Source organism: Calonectris borealis, chromosome 12, assembly GCF_964195595.1.
Source record: "Calonectris borealis chromosome 12, bCalBor7.hap1.2, whole genome shotgun sequence".
NCBI lineage: Eukaryota > Metazoa > Chordata > Aves > Procellariiformes > Procellariidae > Calonectris > Calonectris borealis.
This window is the reverse complement of record NC_134323.1, coordinates 5810046-5822001: the sequence shown is the minus strand read 5'-3', so window position 1 is coordinate 5822001 and position 11956 is coordinate 5810046. Positions and strand designations below refer to the sequence as shown.

The 11956-nt window shown below is 42.4% G+C and overlaps 1 protein-coding gene across 4 annotated transcripts in view; it reads left to right on the top strand.

Annotated features, from left to right (window-relative positions):
- The first annotated feature begins 2069 nt into the window (after nucleotides 1–2069).
- CHD9 (chromodomain helicase DNA binding protein 9) overlaps nucleotides 2070–11956 on the top strand; it is a 100646-nt gene continuing 90759 nt past the window's right edge. For 2 of the 4 annotated variants that reach the window (XM_075161156.1, XM_075161157.1), the window contains exons 1-2: nucleotides 2070–2408; nucleotides 10257–10334. The gene's annotated coding sequence lies outside the window, so the exon portion shown is untranslated. Of the gene's footprint in view, nucleotides 2409–2470; nucleotides 2657–10256; nucleotides 10335–11956 lie in introns of those variants that run through there. The other 2 variants (XM_075161153.1, XM_075161154.1) reach the window with 2 other exon arrangements.

Sequence of the window (11956 nt, the reverse complement as noted above, 5' to 3'; positions counted from 1 at the left end):
TCTAATAAAAGGGTGAAGGCTGCCTTTTTTCCATAAAAGTACTTGCTTCTTTTTCTATGGAGGTTAGAGAAGCAGAGACATATGTGTTTTCATTTAGAAACCACTAAGATGAAAAAAAAAAAAATCAGGTATGTTCATTTTTTAAAGTTGTTCTCAATTGCAAGTGAAAAAAAAAAGGAAATTAGAAAGAAGGAAAATCTATAGGGCTGGCTAAAATAAGAAAGTTAGTACAGAAACTTTAGCATAACTGTTAACAGTAGCCTTTCTGAATAGTCTGAGAGCAAGATTAAAGTTTTAGCCATGCAGGAATTGAGAGGAAGGGAGAAAGACAAAGGTGGTGTAAAGCTAAAACATTCAAGTAGCTTGTTTAAAGGTTTGTCTTCCGAACTATAATGCTAAATAAGAACCTATCTTATGCTTGCATCTACAGAAGCTCAGTTGAGCTATTTAGAAACCCTAAAATCAATTAATGTATTACAATATATAATTAAGCATAAGACATACACAAGAAGTCTGATATTTGGTATAACAACAAACTCTATCTTAAATGATATCCTAAATATAGATGCAACAGGTTGGAGAGAACTGGCAGTATATTCCTAGTTCCCTGCTAGCAAGCTACCCAAGGAAGCCTCAGGACAAGACTTCTCATTACCTCTGTGCATATAGTCCTCCCAGGCACAACATCCAAGTCTAAGTATCTCTGATCAGGAATTTTCTTGTATTCCTGGAATTCTTAATTTAGTCCTTAGGACAGCTCAGCAAGTTATGTAACTGCTCACCTGAAAAGCTTTTTCTATGTATATGCCACTATAGACAAAACTGCAAGCAAGCCTCTTCAGTGATTCTCCTTTCAACCACGCTACAAACTCACTCGTCCAGCTTTTTGCTCTGGTCTCCTGCTACAGGGAAAAGGGTCCTGTACCAGCTTCGTTGCTCAAGACTCAAAGTTACTTCAGATCATATGAATGTAAAATGTTTTCTTCTTTAACTGCTACTTCTAAATTTTGATCTTGAAATCAATACTGGGCATTTAGTGCACTTTGCTTTATATGATTGAAAAAATACTATGTAGAAGCAAAGGGAAAGGCTTACAGTTAACTTTGTAAGAAATGTATTTGCCCTGTTAGCATACTCAAGCGATCCGTTTGAAAATGGCTTGATACGGTGTGCCTGAGGTTGTGCTCGCCCTGTCTGGTGTCCACCTTTATTTACCTTTGAAAGGCGGGAATTCTCATTGCTCTCCCTGCTAGTACTTGGGCTTCAATGCAAAATCCGGTGATGCCATCAACAGGTCAAAGTAACTGAAATGCTGGTCACACAGGCTCTCCCTAGAGAGAGGGAGAGAGTCTCGGCTAACTAACACGCTGTATTTCAAGTGCAGGTGTTAAGCGAACCCCAAACGTCTTCATAAAGTGAACGAACGTCTGCAGGCTGGTCGACGCGGGAGCCCTTCTCCCGTGAGGTAACGCCGCGGCAGGAATCCCGGCCCCGGCGGCGAGGCGGGCTCGGCTCTGCCCCGAGGCGCTGGGCCGCCCGCCGCCCTCGTCATGAGGAAACCGCCGACAGCGACTGCGTAAGCGCCCCGCGGAAACGTGCCGGAGCTCCAAGTTTCCCTTTCCCAGGGAAAATCCCCGCTCCCCCCGCCGCCCAGGGGCTGGCACTCCGGGCGGGCGCCGCTCCAGCCGGCGCCGCGGCGGCCTCTCCTCAGCGGGGGCGCCGCCAGCAGCGGGGCCTGCCCAACGTCCCGGGCCTGGCCTCCGCCGGAGCCTCCAGAGTAAACGCGCGCGGGATTGGCTTCTGTCAGCGAAGGGGGCCATATTGGATCAGCTCACCCGCCGCTCACACACCATTTTATCGGCTCCGCGGCGGCTCCCCCCGCCCCCCTCCCCGCTCAGGGCTGCCCCCTCCCGCGGGGGCTGCGGCGTGAGGTGAAGGTGCCTCGGGAAGGAAATTCGCACGCTCCCGTTTCCCCTCTCCGCCCCCCGCGCACACTCCTCCCCTGCGCACACCCCTTCCCCTGCTCGCGTCCTCACTCCGCCCTCCTCTTCCTCCCCCCGCTCGCGGGCCCCCTCCGGCCCCGCACAGCCGCCGCCGCTCACGCCCCGCTCGCTCCCTCCCTTCCCGAGGCGCCGTGTCAGCGCGCGGCGGCGGCCCCCGCGCGGGCGGCCAATCAGCGCGGGGGTGAGAAATATGCAAATGCGCCCCCCAGCCCGTCCCCGCGGGTTCGCTGGGGCCGGTGGGGTCGCGGCGCGGAGCGAGTGAAACTTCGCCCACAGCCCGGGCGCCCCTCCCGCCCTGCCTGCGCGGTGGGCGGCGGGGGGAGGAGAGCCAGTCACGCCGCGCCGCCCTCGCCCGCTCCGCCGCCGCCCGCCTCTCCCGGCCTGCGCCAGCCGCCCTGCCACCCGGTAAGTGCCGCCCTCGGCCAGCGGCGCCCTGGGCGCCCGGGGGGGCGGGGGGAATCCCCGAGGGGGGAGGGGAAGCCGCCGCCGCCGCCGCTCCTGCCGCCGCCTCTGAGCCGCCGCGTCTGCCCGAGGCCGCCCCGGCGGGGAGCTGTCAGGCGCGGGGCATCTCCTCCTCCCCGCGCGTGTGCCTCCTGCCGGGCAGCGGCGGCGGCTCCAGGCGCTGCCGCCGCCGCGTAATGGCGAACCCGGCGGTGAGTACGTGCGAAGGGACGGGCTGCTCTCCGCCACCTCCGGAGCAGGCCGCGCTCCAGGTGCCGGAGACACCGGCTGGCCCTGGCGCCCCGTCACCCCCCCCGCCGCCCCTCCTCCCGCCGGGGGACGGCGCGGCGCGGCCTGCTCGCCGCCCGGGTTCTCCCCGCTGCCGCGCCTCGACCTGCTTCCGCCCCTCGCCGACACCGGCTCCTCGCCGGTGCCTCGCACCTCTCCGGCGGAGGTGGGAGGAGGAGGGGGGCGGTGGCGAGGCGAGCTTTTCCTGGGGCGGCAGGGGTGGAGCGGGGCAGGATGGAGGCGGCGGAGCGGGTGGGGGCGCCCGGGGATGCGGTCCCTGCCGCCCCCGTCCTCCCGGCCCCGCAACGGGACTGAGGAGGCGGCGCGGGGCCCACGGGCGGAGGGGCAGGTGGGGGCAAAGTTTGGAGCGGAGGAATTGGGCCTTCCCTGGGTAGCGGGGTGGGGGAGAGCCTGGATGTCCTGCCCCTGGCCTCTTTCAGGTAAGAAGATGGCAGGGCGAAGGGAAGAGGGCTGGTCTCCTCCTCAGGGAAGTCGGAGGAAGAGGTTGGATGTCCCCCTCTCCTCCAGCGAGAAGGTGGCAGTGGGAGGAAGGGGCTGGGTGGAGGAAGGTAAGGCAAGAATATCCCCAGCCACCTTATGTCGTTTAGGCAGGGGGCTGCGTGGCAGGGAAGGGATGTGGCACCCTGCCAGGCAGAAAAGTGGGAATGTTAGACCTGGTTTCTTGCTACGCAAGATATTAGAGGTGTGCAGAGGGAGGAATTGGAATAATTTCCCGGGGCAAGCGAAGCGGTAGGAAAAAGAGGAGCTGAGTTTGGCAGCCCGCTGGCTTGGATCCACGACAGCAGAAAACGTGGGAGCTGGGGAAGGGAATATGGAAGGGGAGGGTTCGTGTTGGGTGAGGTGTGTCTGGGAGAGATGGAGATGGGCATGCAGTCTGCTGTCCTTCTGGGCTGGAAGATTTCTGGGGTGAGGAGAACCGGTGGCGCATGGCCGCAGGTTCCCGCTGCATGGGTGGAGGCTTGAAATGGGACTTGGCTATGAAAGTGCAAGGTTGGAATGTATGGACTGGCTTTTTCCAGGTAGGGGCTGCAAGCTGATTTCCTTCGGGGGTGAGGAGAGGATTTTGAGGCTAGCTCGGTACTGTATGTATATAGCACTGGGTGGATAGGTGGCATGCATCTTTATTCTAGTGAAGTGGAGAAATTATGCTATTTCCTATTGAGGCTTAAATCAATGAAATGTTAAAACCTCTTCATTCCCTCTTCACACACAAATTTTTCTGAACAGGGATGAAAACCAGGTGAAGAGAGTCCAGAATTCTCTCATTTGGCTGTATAGCTTTGGCATCAAAGTTGATGCATACGCTTTCTGTTCATAAGTGGTTTGCACTCTTCACTGTCTTTGTATCATAAGTGCCTTGAATCTTTAGCAACTAAAAACTTCCTTCAGTTCATAAAAGTTGTTTAACTTCATCAGTGTGAGAAAATACAACTCAGTCTCCCTCCCTTATGTAGAACAGATCTAAATCCTTCAGTATTATAATGAGTGCTCATGGGGGACAAAATAACAATCTCTGTAAAGGGATAAGGTTTCTAGTTCTCCTCTTGTGTCTTTTTTGAGACTTTTTAAGAAGTAGCCGTAAAAAGTAATCCTCCTCTCTCAGGAAAACTAGGCCCATCAGTCATAAGAGCTCTCTGCATCTGTTTTTAAACCTGTGTCATTTGACACCATCAGGTTCCCATTTGGCAGGTGTGAGGTAAAATAATTATTTCACCGTGTTTTACATGTAATCATTTGTATGCAAATATAAATTTGTTTAGCATTCAAGGCAGAATATTAACATTCAGTCATCTTTGAGCAATATCTGGATTTTTAGCCTGGCTCTGAGTTTTAATTTATTGGTGCATAGATCAACTTTTTGCTAGTTTCTTTCGCAAGGTAAATATTTTAAAATTAATAATCATTTCTATCTTATACTTTGTTAACTCTTGAAATAATGAGTAGCAATTAATATCTTTTGGTGTTTCTACACACCCCCAACTAAGAATTACTTTTTCATTGTTCCTGCATCTGGCAGATGAGGCTTCCAAAGCGCCGTGGACTTCAATGCCCAGTTTTTGTAAACCAAAGAGCAAAAATTAATACACGCATGCTTGAAAGTTAACCAATTCAGGGAGCTGTGTGCCAGGCCCTATGTTTAAATCAAGGGCACACAGAGAAGTTAGTGGGAAGTAAGGTAGGATGTGAACTTCAGATACCAGCAACTCTGTGGTTACTGCCCATTGTGAACTCGCTAACCTTAAAGTAAATGTGAAGTAGCTTTCTCTTTTTTTCCCCCCCATTGGTGGGTAAGCTATGTCAATTTACTTTGCATTTATCAGATGATAAGGGCAGGCACATAGGTAGTTACAGTGCGTCTGCGTTGGTTTAGTTTGTGCTAACTTGCTTTGTGTTTAACCAAGTAGTTCAATTTATAAGAATTTATGCTGCTTTTCCTGATGAACATGTATTAACTTATTTCACTCTGAGTAAAGCTGTCATTTTTACTGTAAAAAGAACTGGAATTTTAAGTCTTAGAATTTTTCAAGAATTTTGAGGAATCTCAGCACCTACTCATTTCACATGAGCTGCTGGTGCTAAATGCTCCTGTAGATTAGTCCAAGAATTCAGTTATGGAGAAATGTTGATGAAAGCACAGTGTGGTTTTTAAAAAGTATTTTTAGTGATGTTATCTAAAAGATGTATGACATGAACCACTACTAAGAGACTATAGAGGCCTTAAAACAGGCATTGTTCATTTGTTTCCTTTTATGAGAGACAAGTTAGTGATGTAGGCAGATTAAAACAGAAAGATTGACACGCTGCTTTAAAATTGCCTTGTTCGTGCAACGTGTAAATAGATGCATTTTTGTTCCTACTTGCTTTATATGGCTAATTGTAAGAATTTTTTTGGGGCAGTGTATGTTACAATTTTACAATACAAATTTTCTCTATAATTAAAGTATATGTGTCCTTCAGACACTTCAAAAGTACGGGTAAGTTGGACAGTTATATATTTTATGGGTCAGTGCATTTTTTTCTTTTGTATCAGTCTTGTAGAAATAAGTGTCCAAACACTGCATCATTGTCTTTCTTTGACACTTTTCACGCAATTTAGGATGAGAGGTTGGATCTGATGGAGTCGAATGGCATGATCCTATTTGTCACTGGATTGCAGTATTCTACTTCTTTCCACCACTATATATGAACTAAATTCTCAGTAGCATTCGGTACTTATGTTCATAAATCATCCAGTTGAAATATTTTTCTGTGTTTAACTGAAATCCAGTAACCCTTAATACTCAGTGTCTTTTCTAACCAAACTAGTTTTGTGGATACTTTCTGTTCTTCCACTGACCTATCTTTATTTGTCCTTTCGGTGGTCTCTGTTTTATCAAACTATGGAGCTGTGAGTTTAATGAACACTTAGAAATCTCATGCTCACTCGGGTTCGCATAGTGTACGCTCATTCTATTTTCTAGTGCTCTTCCTGTGGTTAGAAACGGTGCTTCAGGAATGCTGGGTATCTGTGTACACATAAATGGGTGATGGAGAAAACGTCTGTTTATTTAGTCAAACATTCAAGAATTGATAGTTAGCATTATTGGAAATGTTTTAGGATATTATTGAAGTATTCTCTTCCCCCTTCAGCAAAAGAAGCTATGATGCTAAGAAGTAATTGTTTTGCTGATACAACAACCACCGGAAAGAGTTTGCAGCTCTTGCTTTGGCTGAAGGAATAGCAGGGTTCTCATATTTTATCCGTCTGGCCAATTCATAAATGTGAGAGAGAGCTGGCCAAAAGTCAAACAGGCTGAACATGCGACTTTCTTGTTTACAATAGTGCGGAGAGGAGAGATCTTTTTTTAAGCAGTATATTTTTCTAATGTATTACTTGAAAAAAGTATAATGTGGTTTACAATGACCATGTTTTTAGAAAACCAGCTCTAAATCTAACACTTTTTAACAATGATGTTAGTGAAGCTATAGCTTGACTTCAGAAACATTAGCATCTTAGAAGTACTTTCAAAACGTATATATAATAGTATTCAGATGGATACACAGCTACCTCTTAGAATGAGCTTTAATGATCAAGTAAAAGGCTACTTTTGGCAGCACCTTGGAACCGAGTTCCCCTTTCAGTGCAGCCTTTACATTACGTTCACTTACAAAGTTGCAAGAAACAAGTTACAAGGGAGGAAGCATTTGTTTTTAAACTCAGACTTCAGCAGAAATACATTGATATGATATGGCATCTGTCAGTGAGCAAATGTGTTGAGATCTTCAACTTCATTTGTAGAGATTACCAAAGAGATATCAAATGTTAATGTCTTCAGGCCACCAGTGTACATGCATCTTTCTTTTTTTAAGATACATGGTTTTGTTTTAATCTTAAATCAACAGTTAAAATTTGCAGGAAGATGCAAAAATGTTCCCATCCTTTTTCTGAAGACAAATAGTAATTTTGACTTTGTTCTTTATCTGAGTCATATTAGAAAATGTAGTAACTCTGGTTACCAAATTATTTCCTTCTGCAATGCATTCTTGGGTGCTTTTCCTTCTGTGGCATGAGCAGTATTTTAAAAGTTCGTTCACTCTTTTCTATTGGTCACTAAAATTAAGGAATTCCTCCAAAATTTATCCTGCAAGTGGTTTTTGAAGAGTAAATGCTTTTATTACGTTTGATACATAACACCCTAATGAAGAAAGTTTTAAGCTTCATAAAGATTATGTCTGTATAATGGCATGAAAATCTACCCATCTGGTATTCCATATATTATAAGAAATCTGAGAATTAAATAAGATGTATTTTTGTTTTCAGTTACCCTGTAGTAAAGCCATTGTAGTGGCTTCCACCAACATTAAAAAGAGCGTTAGGTAAGACAGTGGGCCTGATTCCATATAATATGTCATTGCTGGCTTCAGCATGTAGTTTTTCCAAGTATTTTTTGCTGGTTTTCAGAAGCTAAACTAAAATTTAGCTTCAGAGCCAGATTTTTAGGTAAGTTTTTAAGAATTAATTCATAGAAACCCTTGAGGGACAGATGAGTGTTGTCCCATTTCACTGGGGGAAGTTTTTTAAAATTCCACTTTGGCAGACTCTTGTGGCAGAGTATTGATGTTACAGTGGAAGTCTGGAGTCTCTATCTATTGCAAGTGAATTCAGGAACATGTCCTGAATATGCTGGAAGCCATGAAACAAGATGGAAAATGTTTTGCTTGAGTTATCAGTTTTAATTGATTTCTTAATTGAAGAAGAGTACACTGAACAAGTTACAAACTCAAAGCGTGTTCCTTAACATGTGCTTGGGAGGGGCTTTTTTGAAAAACTTTCATATCAAATCTCCTTAGAAATATTTTTTTTAAAAAACAGAAAAAATGTATGCAGCCTCTCTCTGAAAGGTATAGACTTCTGTTATAGATGGAACTCCTTATGCCAGCTAATGTAGTATGGAGCGGGAAGTCAGAACCTGTTCTGTTCAGTAGAATACTATCGTGGTATCGTAATCTGGTTGTGTCAAGACTTGAAATTGTGCTTTTTTTTCCCAAATCTTCACAGAGAAGACTTCTCTCTGTCAATGTCAAGTCTTCACAACTGTTGGTCTGGTCTGATAGATCATGATCGATAGGAGTCTGTAAAACAGACATGATCCTTTGCATTGTTCTAGTTCGTACTTCCAGATTATAAACTTGCAGTTTATATTATTGTTATAAACTTCACAAAGATGCCCATCAGGCTAGAACATGAGAACTGTTGGAAGTCAGTGTATTATCAGACTGTGAATTGAAAGAGGGCTATGCTGTGAAATCTGTTGTCTCTGATGGTTTGTAATGAAATCTTGGTTTAGGCCACATGTGAAAATGAGAAGGCTTTTTTCTGGTTTTCAATGCAAATGTTTCTCTACATCTTAAAAGGGCAATGTATTTCCTTAGGAAAGATACAGGAATTCAGAAACATATTTTGTAGGTCTAATTTAAGGTGTAATGCTGAAATTAATGACAAAACTATAGAAACCCTGTAATGCATGCATCAGAAAACTGAACAGCATCAACAGGATTGTCTTCTTAAACTTATAAGGAAGCTTGTGTAACTGTCTTTCTAGTGACCAGAAGTAAACTGTAAATAACAAAGATGTTACACTGAATATGTTAGAAAAATAAGCAGGAACTCACTGAAGTCCTGAAATTTATGAAAGTCTTCACAGGTACACTTTGGAGAAGCAAAATGGCAATAAATTTTAAAGAGCAGAACTAGTTACTAGTATACCTTCCTTCAGTAGTCTTGCGGCCAAACCCCGAGCTTCTTAACAGTTATTTTCACTGAAATAAACTGTCTCCGGGATAAGCTTTGTTCTTTTCAAGAAGATTCTCCAAACTTGTGGTATCTTTGTAGCTCACAATCAATTGTAGCAAATTAAGATGTTGTCATTCTCTGTATTATTATTGTCCCTTTATTGGAATTAATGCCCGCAAAATATAAATGACAAAATAGAATGTATGTGTACACCTCAGTGATTTTAATGTCAAAGTTTAATGCGTTTGTTTAAACTAACAAGAGGAAGGGTTAAAACTAAATTTGGAGATTATACACAGAAACAGCTGATGCATATGTACATGTTTTGTTCTGCAGGCTGTACTTTGAGGGCAATAACCTTTGGCAGAGAGGTGAAAAAGGTAGTTGAAAATAATAACTTCTTAAACTGCTGCTGTTAAATTTTCTAAAGGGGATTTGCAAAAACTGAAGCCATAAAAGCACACCAGGATTTTGTGCAGAACTAAATTGTTTTATTAAATTGACGTGATGTTTTAAAAAATAGAAATTGGGATAAAGTGGTTATTCTAAACTAATTGAAATGAATAGTTTATTTCCTGTTACACTAAAGTGTATAGAAGTCTTATGTTTTAGTGTCCAAAATGAGAAAAATTACTATTGTTCAAAATTTTTTATTAGTAATAGTAATTATTTAGGATTCCATCAAGAACATAAGGAAATCCATGTGCACTTAGGGAAACGTGTATTTTTCTTTAAGTGTTTTATGAAGAAACTATATTAGTTGGGCTGTGGAAGGTAATTCTTAGAAAACTTTCTAAGCTAGCTTAATATGTATCTAGACATGCTTGAAACAAATTTAGTTCTGGTTCTATTTAATGAAGTATAAGCTTTGTCATAGGTCAATGAATTTTCCCAGTTCAAGATTTAAAAGCAAGCATTAAGACTCTCTTCTGAAGGAGATTTAAAGAACGGGTTTTTTTTTAACATATCTCATTTAACAGATATATATACATATATGTATGTAATTAAAAGTTCACATGCAATATAGCTTACTTGAGAATCTGTGGAGATAGACCCCATTTTGCTGCTTAAGAAAGCTTTAAGTTCCTTTTCTGTGTATTTCTCTTTGACACTTAGTGATTCTTGCGCTCTCTGAAGTATTTCTTGTATTTTACATTTAGAATAATGTATCGTAGGTCTGGTGAATGTATATTTAGTTACATATGGTTTTTTTCTTCTTTTCAACATAGGATTTTTCAAACTTTTAAGTACTCCACGGTTGTCTCCATATTGGAAGCTGTTCAAGCAAGTGGACACTGTCCTAAAGAGTAAGAAACATCTTTTTTTCTCTTTATTTTGAGGATTCACAAAGAATCCAGTTGAGAAAGAATAGCCAAGAACTTAAGATAGTGTTTGTATGAGATGGTAATTACAGGTGAATGAGGTTTCTTTTTTTACTGTTGAACTCTTACAGCTAGGAGAAATTACTTGATTGCAAGTTCAATTTTTCTTTTTTTCAATTAAAAATAAATTTTTGAATGCCTCTATTCAGTTAATTTATCTGTTGTGAAACCTTTATACTATACCTTTGTTTAGTCAACAAAGAACTTTTAAATAAACAGAAGTTTAGGAATTAAAAAATACATTGAAATGCTGCATAAAACCTGACAGTTAAATACTTTCAAACTTGATTCTACTTTCTGGATGTGAACAGGACTTTTGCATGATGGGAGCTCTATTTGCATGATGGGAGTTCCAGTACAGAAAAAGAGAACAACTAGAGGAAGTTTTCTGGCTGTTCTGATACAAAATTCATATCACTTCACATAGATACCAAACAAAGATGGAAGTATTTTAGCAACATTCACCTAAGTATGTGTTTGGGCACATGCTTATTGTTTATGAATTTTAGAAAAAAATCTCTGCGCATTATCTAAGTGTCCCTATTAATGTACAGCAGAGACATTTTAGTTTAGTAACCTTGGAATAAGTCTTGAAGTTACAGAATAATAAAAGGAGGATAAATGTAATAGTTTGTGTATCAAATTAGTACCGAATAAATATTTTTACTGGAATATTGCAGGCTTTTGATAGCTGTTATAACCAAGTTGTATCTTTGACATGTTACAACATTGTCTCAAAGATGTGGGGAGAAGAAATAACCTTTGTGTTAAAATCTGCTTCTTAATGCAGTGATACATGCTATCTTATCTTTTAATGAAGATTAAAGGTTGAACTGTATTAATATTCTTGCAAAGGTTTTTAAGAGTTTGTTATCAAGAAACTATATTTAAGGAGAGGGAAATCTGTATTTATTGGAATTGGAGGATGCTCTGTGCCTTGGAGAGAATGATCATGTTTTTGGAAGGGTAGCATTGTTTATGGAAAAACACACTGCTATAGAACGGGCATTCATATACTAACTTTTTGTCTGTCTCTTAATTTTAGAGGGTGTTATTGTTTGCTTTGAGGCTTCTACGCACAGGCTCTAGAAGCCCCATGCACATTTTCCCGTAAACTGTGTAATGTTTTCAAGCCTCTTTCAGATTAAAAGAGAACCTCTCAAAGTTGAGGTCCCCTACCTACTGTCAAGACACGGAGTAGGATAAAACTGTCATGCAAGTATGCTCCCCTAGAAAGGCAGTGTCAATTCCTATTGGCAAGTACATCTGTCAGTATGTAATAGCATACTGCTGTTAAAAGATAGTATGTACAGGGCTTTTTGCATTGACAGGTTTAAAACCTAACCTCAAAACTCGTTTTTTTTTGGTCCTCATATTGTGTCTTAAAGTTGCACTAAAACTTTTAGTATTCTGGCAGAGTCTACCCTTCAACCTTAGAGGTTTGTAGGGTTGGTTGGTTTTTTTTCAGTGGTTCTACAAAATGGGCACTTTATTTGCCTATTTATCAGACATTTATAAAATCATGGCTACTAGTGATGGTGTATTAA